The sequence below is a fragment of the Crinia signifera genome, chromosome 5 (genome assembly GCF_055691185.1).
Source record: "Crinia signifera chromosome 5, ASM5569118v1, whole genome shotgun sequence".
Taxonomy (NCBI): Eukaryota; Metazoa; Chordata; class Amphibia; order Anura; family Myobatrachidae; genus Crinia; species Crinia signifera.
In genome coordinates this window covers 320,283,482-320,295,527 of record NC_139221.1, presented here as the reverse complement: position 1 = coordinate 320,295,527, position 12,046 = coordinate 320,283,482, and the positions used below count along the sequence as shown (strand labels likewise).

Sequence of the window (12,046 nt, the reverse complement as noted above, 5' to 3'; positions counted from 1 at the left end):
TCCATATTACACCCCACACAGTAATGCCCCTTGCACCATATTATGCCACACACAGCAACGCCCCTTGCATCATATTATGCCACACACAGTAATGGCCCTTGTATCATGTTATGCCCCCCAGTAATACCCCTGCACCCCATTGTGTCCAGCACAGTAATGCTCCTTGCATGATATTATGCCTTATAAAGTAATGCCCCATTTACCATTTTATGCCCCAGACAGTGATGCCTCTTGCACCATATATTGCCTCTTGCACCATATATTGCCCCAGAGAGTGATGCCCCTCTCACCATATTATGCCCCACATAATTATGCAACTGACACAAGATTATGCCTCGCATCAGAACACATAACAAATACTGTATATGATTGCTACACTACCTGCTTGTTTTTAGGGGTTGTTTCATGCTGCTACCCTGCCACAATCCCAGCACTGCTGTTCGAGACTGAGTCCTCTGGCTCTGTCAAGTAAATGTCTAACCAAACATGGCCGCCACCTCCTCTAGTATCCTTCAGAAGATTCTCTCCTGAAATGGCGGCCACTGTGTGTGGGACATTTTTTAACAGTATTCCATGCAGACAGCCAGACTGCATAGAATAATGTCTTAAAAAGAGAGTGGCCATGGTTCCCCAGTGGATTGCCCAGCCCTACAAACAACCCTGGTTATGGTGCCATATACTTTACCAAAATGTAATGCTACCACCACCGTAAAATACATCCCTGATCTTGCACAACCACATGAAAGGACAGAAAACCGCCTCCAAGTTCAGCACCTACCTCTCCTAAAATGATCTGTGCAGCTATCAACATTCTGAAGAGTTGATTGGCTAGAGTTATTCTCACTTCAGGATTTCAATACACAAGCAGAACATGGAGACTAATAACACAATGTGTACCCCTTTACAAAATGCAGGTGACGGATATCCTCCCGACAAGATTCCAATGGTCACTATATCGACATTGGAATCCTGACTGTTAAATGTCCGACAGTTGGGATCCTGACATACAGGGAATATTTTCCCTTGTGGGGGACAACAACCCCCCATAGAGGGAGGAAAGAACCCATGGCGAGAGCACGGAGCGCACAACCGTGCGATCAGGCCTGAATTACCCCCTAGGAGCTGACAATGGTTGACATTTAAACTGGGCAGGCGCACCCTAAAAGTTGTGATATCAGTCAGGAGGTGCGTATGGTAACACGCTGTCCGATCCGAAGATAGATTTATCTGTACATTCATTGATCTGCAGATATATCTTCCAGTGTGTAAGAGGTTACTCCGGATAGAGGTAGTAAAAATGTTTTCTAGACGGTTTTATAGCTTTAAGCATATACGAAAAATAAGGAACTTTATCTCCCTGACACTTGGGCATGAAAAATTGAATAGCGTGCGGTGCTGTTGACACAAGATTCAAACAAAATTGCCAAAAACATAAAGAAATTGCAATACAGAGTTCAATTCTGGGGACAAAAATGATGACACAGCTCCCAGGGCGACGGAAAGATAATTCATCTTTGTTACAAACGGTGACTTTGTAACCAGAAAACAGTAAAACCTTTACAAATTACAACCCTGCAAGCCTCACGTACACACAAACGTACATTTGTTCTACTTGCAGTCACAAATGTATTGTATCTATAAATCTATGGATGTAAATAGTCTCCCCAATGTTATAAAAAAAAAATCTACAATACGTTTTGCAAAAATCAAACATATGAAGCGACAGCATAATTACTTTTTGAACAATCGGCGCTTCTACCTATAATCATATATTTCAAGGTTGAGGCTGGCGGGATTTGTTTTACTAATCCACAGATTAGATTCTGTACCATCAGGTTGTGTCGGAACGCAGGACAGCTTTGCTATAAGTGAAATGTATGATTAAGGTTTCAAATGGAGCGAAAAGATTATAAAAAATAAATAAAAAAAACTTAAAGATACAGATGTTACATCTGAAAAATCATTTACGACAATCTGCGGTTGGGTATTACACTTAAATACCCTCTGTACCTTTACAGATGTTCGGGGGCGTATTAAAAACAGAATATATAAATAATATGAAATGCAATTTGTGCTGCACAAGAAACGGACTAAAGGTTTATGTAGAGATCTAGGGAATTAATTGAAGTCACAAAGAGCGTCAGCTTTAGGATATAAAGATACAGTATAACAGGATAGAGATAACGCCAGTAGTGCTCCAATCCCGATTGTGATTTATCAGTTTAGAGCTTTCAGCGGTGATTATAACAGACAATGATCTGCGGTACAAATATTTACTTCTATTTGTGTATGCCTCTTATACCACTGGGTATCTTATTGCTACAAAATATCTCCAGAGGCGAATTGGATAATCGTGGTTTGGAGATAACAGTGACTAATGGGACCCAGTTTGTAGACAGTTTAATATAACTTAATTTTCATTAAACAGAAGACAAACAAAGCGATTCGTCCTGAGATGACGGCGGAATAATGACTTTACATTCAGCATTTAAATATAGAATAGCAACGTGTTACCCGGTTTTATTTAAAGCGGCTCAAACAAAAACCTTAATATAGTACACACGGGCCCTAATTCAGTCCTGCTTCGCTAGGTTTCGTATATTCGCTGACTAACGAGCAGGTAAATGCTGCCCCACCGCACATACGACCACCCGCCACCCGAATCCACGTGCTAAGCTGCGAGCGAATGTGTAGGCTTACACATCCGCACACATGTGCCCGCTACTCGCCATCCAATTTTTATTCTGTTTGCAGATAACATTAAGTACTTTTATACGGCACCATGATGGCCGAAGTTGGGGTGGGCCTTGAATACATCCGCCGACCCACGAGCAGGCACGGGTATGTCTTAGTTATCATAGGTATGCCCAGCGTTTCTATGGCCGCGCCAACCGTTTTCGTGGCCACGCCTATGAAATGATGGGCGGACCCCAGCAACTTACCTCTGGGTGCCAATCGTTTTGCGAATGCCTTGGCAAGTGAAAAACTCCCTTAAGGCATTGGCTGCCGGGGTTTGCACATACGCATGTGCGACTATGAGCACACACCCACCATCGGAGACGATGGTGCGAACAGGTCTGAACAGGCTACTGATGAGAATGAACACTACTGTACTCTAGGGTGGCTACAGCTAGACAGTATGCACACAGTTAAGTAGAAAACATAACACTTATATTAAAAAAGTACAAAAAGAACTGCACAGATCCATCCAGATACATCTAGCCTCAATGCGCCATGCAGAGGGAGTGTCTTTTCTTGATGAAAACACATCTTAGTCGCATCACAATGGAAATCGAACACATGATGAGACTGAGCTGATAACTTTAGGATACTTTGATAAATTGAGTACTTCGTATACAGTTTCAGAGGGATGCTTTCAGTAGACAAGTGCCGGAACCCCCACACCGCTTACAATGCCGCATCGAGATTCCTGACTGCCCGCAATAGCAATGTACTGTAAGTATGCCGGGGCTGGTGAGGGTAAGGCCCTGGAGGGGTAAGTTTTAGGCAGTATTGGGAAGGCTGATAGGCTGTGGGGTATTGAAGATTAGGCTGAAATAAGGGATTCAGGACATATTTGCCTACTCTCCCAGAATGGCAGGAAGGCTTTCTAAATTTGGGTGGCCCTTCCTGCCCTCCCCCATAAAATTAGGCAAGAGTCTGGCTTCCTACTAAACCCCCTCCCCCGCCTATCTGCACCCCTCCTATTCATTGCTCCCCCGTTACCATCTGAGAAGTCAAGAGAAGGAGGCAATGATGAAACATGCGCTAAATTGCATCATCGGAGCCCCATCGCCTGCTTTGTAATACCGATAATGTGGCCCTTGTGAAGCTGGGGCGGGGCTACAATGAGGCAAACGGAGACCACCTCCTCCCCCTGGCTGCACTCTCTCCCCCAAGGCAGCCTTCATGTAGATAAATTGTGTAAGGGTTTTGGTGGCAGTAAGGGGCAGAAACTCAGTCGCACACAGATATATAAAACCGTATGCGTCATAGTCAGAGTGCGTTAGGACGAAGATGCATTTTTTGGCAAACATAAGCGAACAAAATTTGACCTGGCATGCCAAAGGGGGCTGTTTGGGCCACTGCATTAATGATAGACGCGTTTATATCTTAACAAAGGAAATTAAGAAGTCATGAAAAAAGAAGACTAAGTGGGTGACGATCAAACAGTCTCACTGAAATCAAACCATCAGTCTCAATGAAACAGTGCCCTCTGAGCAGACAGAGTGGATCTTTAACATTGACCATGACCTGGAGAGATCTTATATGCAATGTTACCATGCAAAATGATCCACAGCTGCTGCAAATTGAACCATTTTACTTTGCCGTCTTTAACAAGCATGTGATTAAGCAACAATCTTCAAATCAACAGCTTCTATTCAGCAGAGAATAGTTCTTGGAAATGCCTCTTACAGAGTGTTTCCTTGGAGCCAGTTCTTCTGGAAAGGGCTGGCTTAGGTTATTGTTCCTAAGGAGCATTAAAATTGTTCCCCTAAGCCATTTCATTATTTCTGCAAAGTTGTCTCCACAGACCTTCACACTCGAAGCCTAAAATGTAATCCTGCACTGATCTCCAATAAGTGTGCAGGCAATGTATTAGAGGTCAGGTGACCCTTGTAATATTTTGAAAACACACAATGCACCAACTCTAAGGACATTCAGGCAATTCCCTAGAAATATGTTCCTCATAAAAAACAATCCCTAAGGAAGAAGTTAGGAGTGAATTTGCCACATGGAAAAACAAAATATTAGTTCTAAAACCGGCAAGAAATGCCAAAATCTATATTATCTAGATACAGTATATGTATTGCACTTATAGCTAGAGTTTAGACTGGAATTGAGAATGGAGTATAATGTAAATCACGACCCCCAGCCTATTTCCTGGCTGGCTTGTCTAGCATCAGGAGCATTAGCAGTGGAACGCACTCCCTCGCTCCATTAGAGTCTCCCCGACCTTGCAAAGCTTCAAACGGGCACTGAAAACTCACCTATTCATCAAAGCGTACCCTTCCACTGCATAAACTAGCTGGTTCTCCGACCCATTGCCTGTTTACATCCTGCTATCTAACCACCATCCACTCGCTTGCACCTCTTGTAATCTGTCTGTCTCCCCTTCCTACTAGATTGTAAACTCCTCCAAGTAGGGCCCTATTCCCTCCTGTTGTCAAAGCCCACTTCTCTTCACATTTCACTCACAGCTCTCCTATACTCCAACACTCAGTGACCATCTTCGTCTGCATACTCATCTCCATCATTGGCCTCAAGCCTCTAGTTGTATGTTGATTGAGTTCTCACTACTTATATTTAAGCTGTAATGTGTATTGAACTGTGGCGCTCTTTATTTGTACTCTATTTTTGTTATTTATTCAATGAAATACTGTTTTGTCTCTCTGTACTGTTCCTTTGTACGGCGCTGCGAAACACTTGTGGCTCCTTATAAATAAAATTATAATTATAATAATTGGAAAACGGTGTTGGGGTTCCGGCACTTGTCTACTGAAAGCATCCCTTTGAATCTGTATACAAAGTACTCAATTTATTAAAGTTTCTTAAAGTTATCAGCTCAGTCTCAACATGTGTTCAATTCCCATTGTGATGCGACTAAGATGTGTTTTCATCAAGAAAAGACACTCACTCTGCATGGGGCATTGAGGCTAGATGTATCTGGATGGATCTGTGCAGTTCTTTTTGTACTTTTTAATATAAGTGTTATGTTTTCTACTTAACTGTGTGCATACAGTATAGCTGTAGCCACCATAGAGTACAGCAGTGTTCAATCTCATCAGTAGCCTGTATATAATACACAGAATTGAGGGGCCAATGTTGATTGAGTCCTACTACTTACTTTTAAGCTGTAATGTGTATTGATCTGTGGCGCTCTTTATTTGAACTGTATTTTTGTTATTTATTCAATGTTTGTCTTCCTGTATTGTTCCTTTGTACGCTGCGAAACACTTGTGGCGCCTTATAAATAAAATAATAATAATAATAATAATAATAATAATTATCCCTGTGTAGAGGCAGCATTCTTCAAATGCAGCAAACAGGTGCAACTAATCAACTTGGCTGCAGTTAATTTCTTAATTCAACCAAAACCTGGACTGGATTCATGTTCAACTGCTGTTATATGCTTAAACAGGGAAATCCTGCTATTCCTGCCACAAATTCCTATACCTTTGTTCAAAATAGGTAGTGTAGCTTCCGGCACCATTATAAATGTTCAAAAGGAATAGTCACTGAGGAGGCCACAATTGTGATCTAGACGGGATTCATATTTAAACAATAAATCTATGTCCTATTTCTATTTAAACCATATGGATAACACCGTTCTGAAAACTTTCTAACAAACCCAGATTAATGTATACTTTTCATCCCCAAGTACCCATAATATGTACCTGCTTACTCCTATACTTTCTTTGAACCAGTTGTAATATTGGAAATGTATGCAACCGTATGATGTTATCTATTCTACAGAAGCTATTTATGTTTGATTACTTATGCCAATTCGGTATGCCAATAATTAGATTATCAAATTTGTTAGACCAGACTTGTGTAACAGAAGCTTTGTTTACTTAACCACAGGGTATCTACTGCCCCCACCTTCATTCAAAATCTGGCCAGACAGGATAAAAAACTGAGTGATTGAGGGGCAGATTTATTAAGCTTGGAGAAGAGATAAACTGGAGATAAAGCGGAGAAAAGGTAAAAGGAGATAAAGCACCAGCCAATCAGCTGTGTTTGAAAAAGACAGTTGGGAGTTGATTGGTTGGAGCTTTATCTCCTTTTACCTTTTCTCCGCTTTATCTCCAGTTTATCTCTTCTCCAAGCTTAATAAATCTGCCCCTTAGTCACCTTTGAATTTGTCAATTGAATTTGTCAACACTATTTATTTGAATTTATATAACAAATGTGAGCAACGGAGGCATTTTTTAGGCAATTATTTTGCACATCTCTCTGAGATGCTGTCACTCAACGGGTTAATTAGGAAATGTTTATTGGATTCCAATACCTTATTATCCTAAGACAAGGAGAGCGCAAAAAATTGAGCATCACTATTATGGTATTAATTTATTCAAATAATAATGCTGAAAACGGAGACCCTTATTTAGAATTACTCGGATGGAACAACTTTGGCCCTCTTCCAATGTTTGGGCGTCGGCGCATGCACAATTTGCGCATGTTCAGACCCCGGCAAGGAACAGAGGTGACATTGCTGAAACAGGGGAACACCTATCGTTTTATGGCCGTCCCCATGAAAATGCAGGCCGTTCCCATGGTTACGTGTAAATACTGGCTGCTTTATTTTTACACTGCAATATAGATACCCTTTGAAGTACAAACCCCACCCAAATCCAACTCTCTCTGCACATGTTACATCTGCCCCACCTGCAGATCACATGGATTTGTCCATTAGAGAGAGAATTTGCAAGTGAACCAGAATCAGGCCCCTCATCCATGATCATAAGCTTGTACATGGACATTTTATACATTGGGTACTAAATATACAAGTTCAAGGTGGAAATTTATACAAGGTGGAATTTTAGAGTAATGTATGGATGACCAGCGAACAGGATGCTAACAGAATCTGCCTGATGTCTACTCAAACACAGTGCAAATTATCTCCTTTGACCATTTGGCCATTAGTGTTCAGGTGAAACCTGACCTGAACAGACTCACTATAGTGACCTGCAGCTTTTCTGAACAGTAAAAAAAATAAAAACAGACATTGAACAACATCATCAAACAGGTAATTTCAACTTTAGATTTCGATTTTGTACTGTATGAACATGGCTAGGAATAACAGATGCACAGGCAAAATGTTTAAAACTATGTGTGCAAATGCTAGAAGCCTAGGAGACAAAATTCCTGATCTAATAGCAATAATGACAAGGGATGACCTAGACATTGTGGCTATCACAGAGACATGGTGGAATGAGAACCATGGCTGGGACGTAGCTATACCAGGATACAATTAATTTAGGAAGGAAAGAATGGGAAGAATCGGAGGAGGGGTAGCAATGTATGTAAAGAAAAACATAAATGCTACTTTAATACAAAATATTGAAGAAAAAACTGAGGCCCTTTGGGTGACCATAGAAATGGGGGAGAAGGACATTATTCGTACTGGGGTCATCTATAGGCCACCAGGCCAGGGGCAGGATTTGGACAGGAGCCTATTGCTTGATGTCACTAAAATGGCTTTAAAGGGAGAAGTCATAATCATGGGAGACTTTAATCTACCTGATGTGAATTGGGAGGAGTCTTTTGCAAGATCATCTACAAGTGGCAAATTTCTAAATTCCCTACAGGGAGCCTCTCTCAAGCAATTGGTGAGGGAGCCTACTCGCAAAGACTCAATATTAGATTTAATACTCACAAATGGTGACAGGATATCAGACATATATGTGGGTGAGAACCTGGGATCCAGTGATCATCAAGCAGTATGGTTTAGTATCAAGTCAGGGTCCAACTCCAGTCACACAAAAACTAAGGTGTTGTATTTTAGGAAGGCTGACTTTGCAAAAATGGGGAGATGTTTAAGCGACTCATTAGCGGATTGGACGAACTTGAAAGGAGTGCAGGAGAGGTGGAGAAAATTAAAAAGTGCAATACTAAAGGCAACGGACCTTTGTATCAAAAGGGTTAAGAAAAGTACCAGGAAAAGGAAGCCAGTGTGGTTTACAAAAGAGGTATCAACTAGTGTAAAAGCAAAAAAGATGGCCTTTAGGACATACAAGCAGACTCAAAATAATAATGACAAAGAAGTGTATCTTGCCAGACGCAAAGAGGCTAAGAAAGTGATCAGGCGTGCCAAGGCACAAGCTGAGGAGAAAATGGCTCAGTCGGTAGATAAAGGAAACAAAACTTTTTTTAAGTATATAAATGAAAGGAGAAAATCAAATGGAGGAATAATAAGACTGCGGACAGACACTGAGAATTTGGTGGAGGGAGACAAGGCAATTGCAGATCAGCTAAATAATTACTTTTGCTCTGTATTCACTATAGAAGGAGAAGGGAAGGGACCACAGTTAAGTTGCAAGGACATTTATAAAAATAAGGTAGATGGAGGTACATTTACTAGGGAGAAAGTCCTAACAGAACTTTCAAGACTGAAAGTGGATAAATCAATGGGGCCAGACGGAGTGCATCCAAGGATACTAAAAGAACTAAAAGATGTGTTGGTAGCGCCATTAACAGATTTATTCAACCAGTCACTAGATACAGGTGCAGTTCCAGAGGACTGGAGAAAAGCAAATGTAGTTCCACTGCACAAAAGCGGAAGCAAAGAAGAAGCAAGTAACTACAGACCAGTGAGCCTTACATCAGTAGTAGGGAAAATAATGGAAACACTATTAAAAGAAAGAATAGTGAAATATCTTAAATTAAACAACTTACAGGATCCAAAACAGCATGGTTTTACTGCAGGGAGATCATGCCAAACAAGTCTCATTGACTTTTTTGACTCCGTGACCAAAATACTAGATGAAGGGGGGGCTGTAGATGTGGCATATCTAGACTTTAGTAAGGCATTTGACACTGTCCCACATCGCAGGCTTCTAAATAAACTTGAAAGTGTGGGATTGGATTATAAAACAATTAAATGGATAAGAACCTGGTTGCAGGATAGGAAACAGACAGTTGTCGTAAATGGAGTGCATTCTATGGAGGGACATGTTACCAGTGGAGTACCCCAGGGATCTGTACTTGGACCAGTGCTCTTTAATATCTTTGTCAGTGACATTGCAAATGGTATTGAAGGGAAAGTATGCCTTTTTGCAGATGATACAAAGATATGCAACAGAGTAGACACACCAGGAGGGGTAAATCAAATGACTGATGATCTAAGTAAACTTGAGAATTGGTCAAGAGAATGGCAACTACAGTTTAATGCTAAAAAATGCAAAATTATGCACTTGGGACTCAAAAACCCGAAGGCTCAATATAGTATCAAGGGTACTATAATGGAAACTACTGAGGAGGAAAGAGATCTAGGAGTCACTATTTCAAGTGACTTAAAGGCAGGGAGGCAATGTAACAAAGCAATGAGGAAGGCTAGTCAGATGCTTGGTTGCATAGGGAGAGGAATCAGTAGCAGAAAAAAAGACGTAATAATGCCACTTTATAGGTCATTGGTACGACCTCATCTGGAATACTGTGTCCAGTTCTGGAGGCCATATCTTCAGAAGGATATAAATACATTGGAGAGTGTACAAAGAAGGGCAACTAAAATGGTTCATGGCCTACATCACAAAACTTACCTGGATAGACTAAAAGATCTTAACATGTATAGTTTGGAGCAGAGAAGGGAAAGGGGGGACATGATAGAAATCTTCAAATATATCAAGGGTTTTAACATAGTACAGGTGGGAAATTTTCTTCAAAGGAAAACAAGTAATAAAACACGAGGACATGCACTGAAACTGGAGGGAGGTAGGTTCAGGGGAAATGTTAGAAAGAATTACTTCACAGAAAGGGTAGTGGATAAGTGGAATAGCCTCCCATCAGAGGTGGTAGAGGCTAAGACAGTAGAACAATTTAAACATGCTTGGGATAGGCATATGAATATCCTTACAAAGAAATAAGGATTAAAAAGGGTTGAGTTTACCTGAAGGGTAAAAAAGGGGCAGACTAGATGGGCCAAATGGTTTGTATCTGCCGTCAAATTCTATGTTTCTATGTTTCTATGTTTCTAGAATACCAACACATCCCGATAGAACCCTGACAGGGGTCCGGTAAGTATATACATCTTCCTCCTACCCCCCTCCAACGATAAACTTAACCCTCCCTCCCTCCCTGCAGCCTAATTGTAACCTCATGTAACCTGCCCAGCATAATTGGGATTTCATTGCCAAACTCCTTATTGATGTAGGGACTTTGGTCTTGTGGTTGCATATTGGGATGCCATGTGTTGGTAATCTGACGGCATCCCATCCACTGTAAAGCGATTATCACACTTCATAACTGTCATATAGTCACTCGGTAGGGCCACCCAAAATAAGGCAATGAAGACACTCCTGTGTTCTTGCCAGGGCTCCTTGTAACAAGTTCCAAATGGTATAAGGGAACCTGTTGGTACCCCCATTCCCGAGAGAGCTCCCAACAGATACAGCCAAGGTCTCCCCAAATAGATTTCCAAGCTGAACATTGCCATTGACATTATGAACCTCCCCCTTCACAGAGTTCCCCCATGTGAAAGGTGGAATTCATCTCCCGCAAAGACTTGGAGTGCTCTCACCCCAACCAACCCCGGATGGGGCACCACTCCAGAAACATTTCCACTCACGTTAATTTTTATTGTATATAATAAAGTGTTTATATCACTTACACATTTTGCTCAGATTGTTATTTCAGACATCCAGGTGTTTCCCCTGTCAACCCACCCCTTCCCCCCTCCCCACCCATCTCCAGTCCCCTGTTCCCTTACCCCCCCTCCTCCCCTTCCCCCCTCCACCTGACGCATTACACCAGTACTGCAAATCAACATAGAGTGCGCTATCCATATCTCTGTATAAAAGTTCCAAATGGTCCATGACAAATCAAAACATCTGTGTATAATTATTTCTGCTACCGCCATCGCAAGGCCATACTGGCACATTTTGCAATGCAGTTTAGACGTAAGTGTAGTTGGCCGATATTCTCTCAACCATATAAAAAGCAGGTTTTCATACAGTACAGTATCATTCCGCAGACCTGCAAAGAAATATGGAACGCAGAGCCTCTGCATTGCCTCTGCATTATTCTGCTCTACACAACACCGCTCCTCTCCGCTTTGAATGTTCGGAGAAAGGAGGTTTATGACTTGGTATTAAAGATGGATCAGATGACCTCTGCACCATTAATGGTTGATGGGGATTCTTTCAGAACAGATACAGGTGGTGTGAAAGAATACACTATATTCAAGCACGATACATATCTATTTCTTTGTTATACATCTACAAGATATAAAGCAGAGAACCTTCAAAAGGAAAACAGAACAAAGACAGAACACATAAAACAACTCTTGCCACAGCACTGTGAAAACAACGCTGGAATTCTTGATGAG

General features: G+C 41.4%; 1 protein-coding gene across 4 annotated transcripts in view; it reads right to left on the bottom strand.

Annotated features, from left to right (window-relative positions):
- Positions 1-12,046, bottom strand: part of KHDRBS3 (KH RNA binding domain containing, signal transduction associated 3) — a 100,533-nt gene that overhangs the window by 51,160 nt on the left and 37,327 nt on the right. The window lies entirely within an intron of this gene.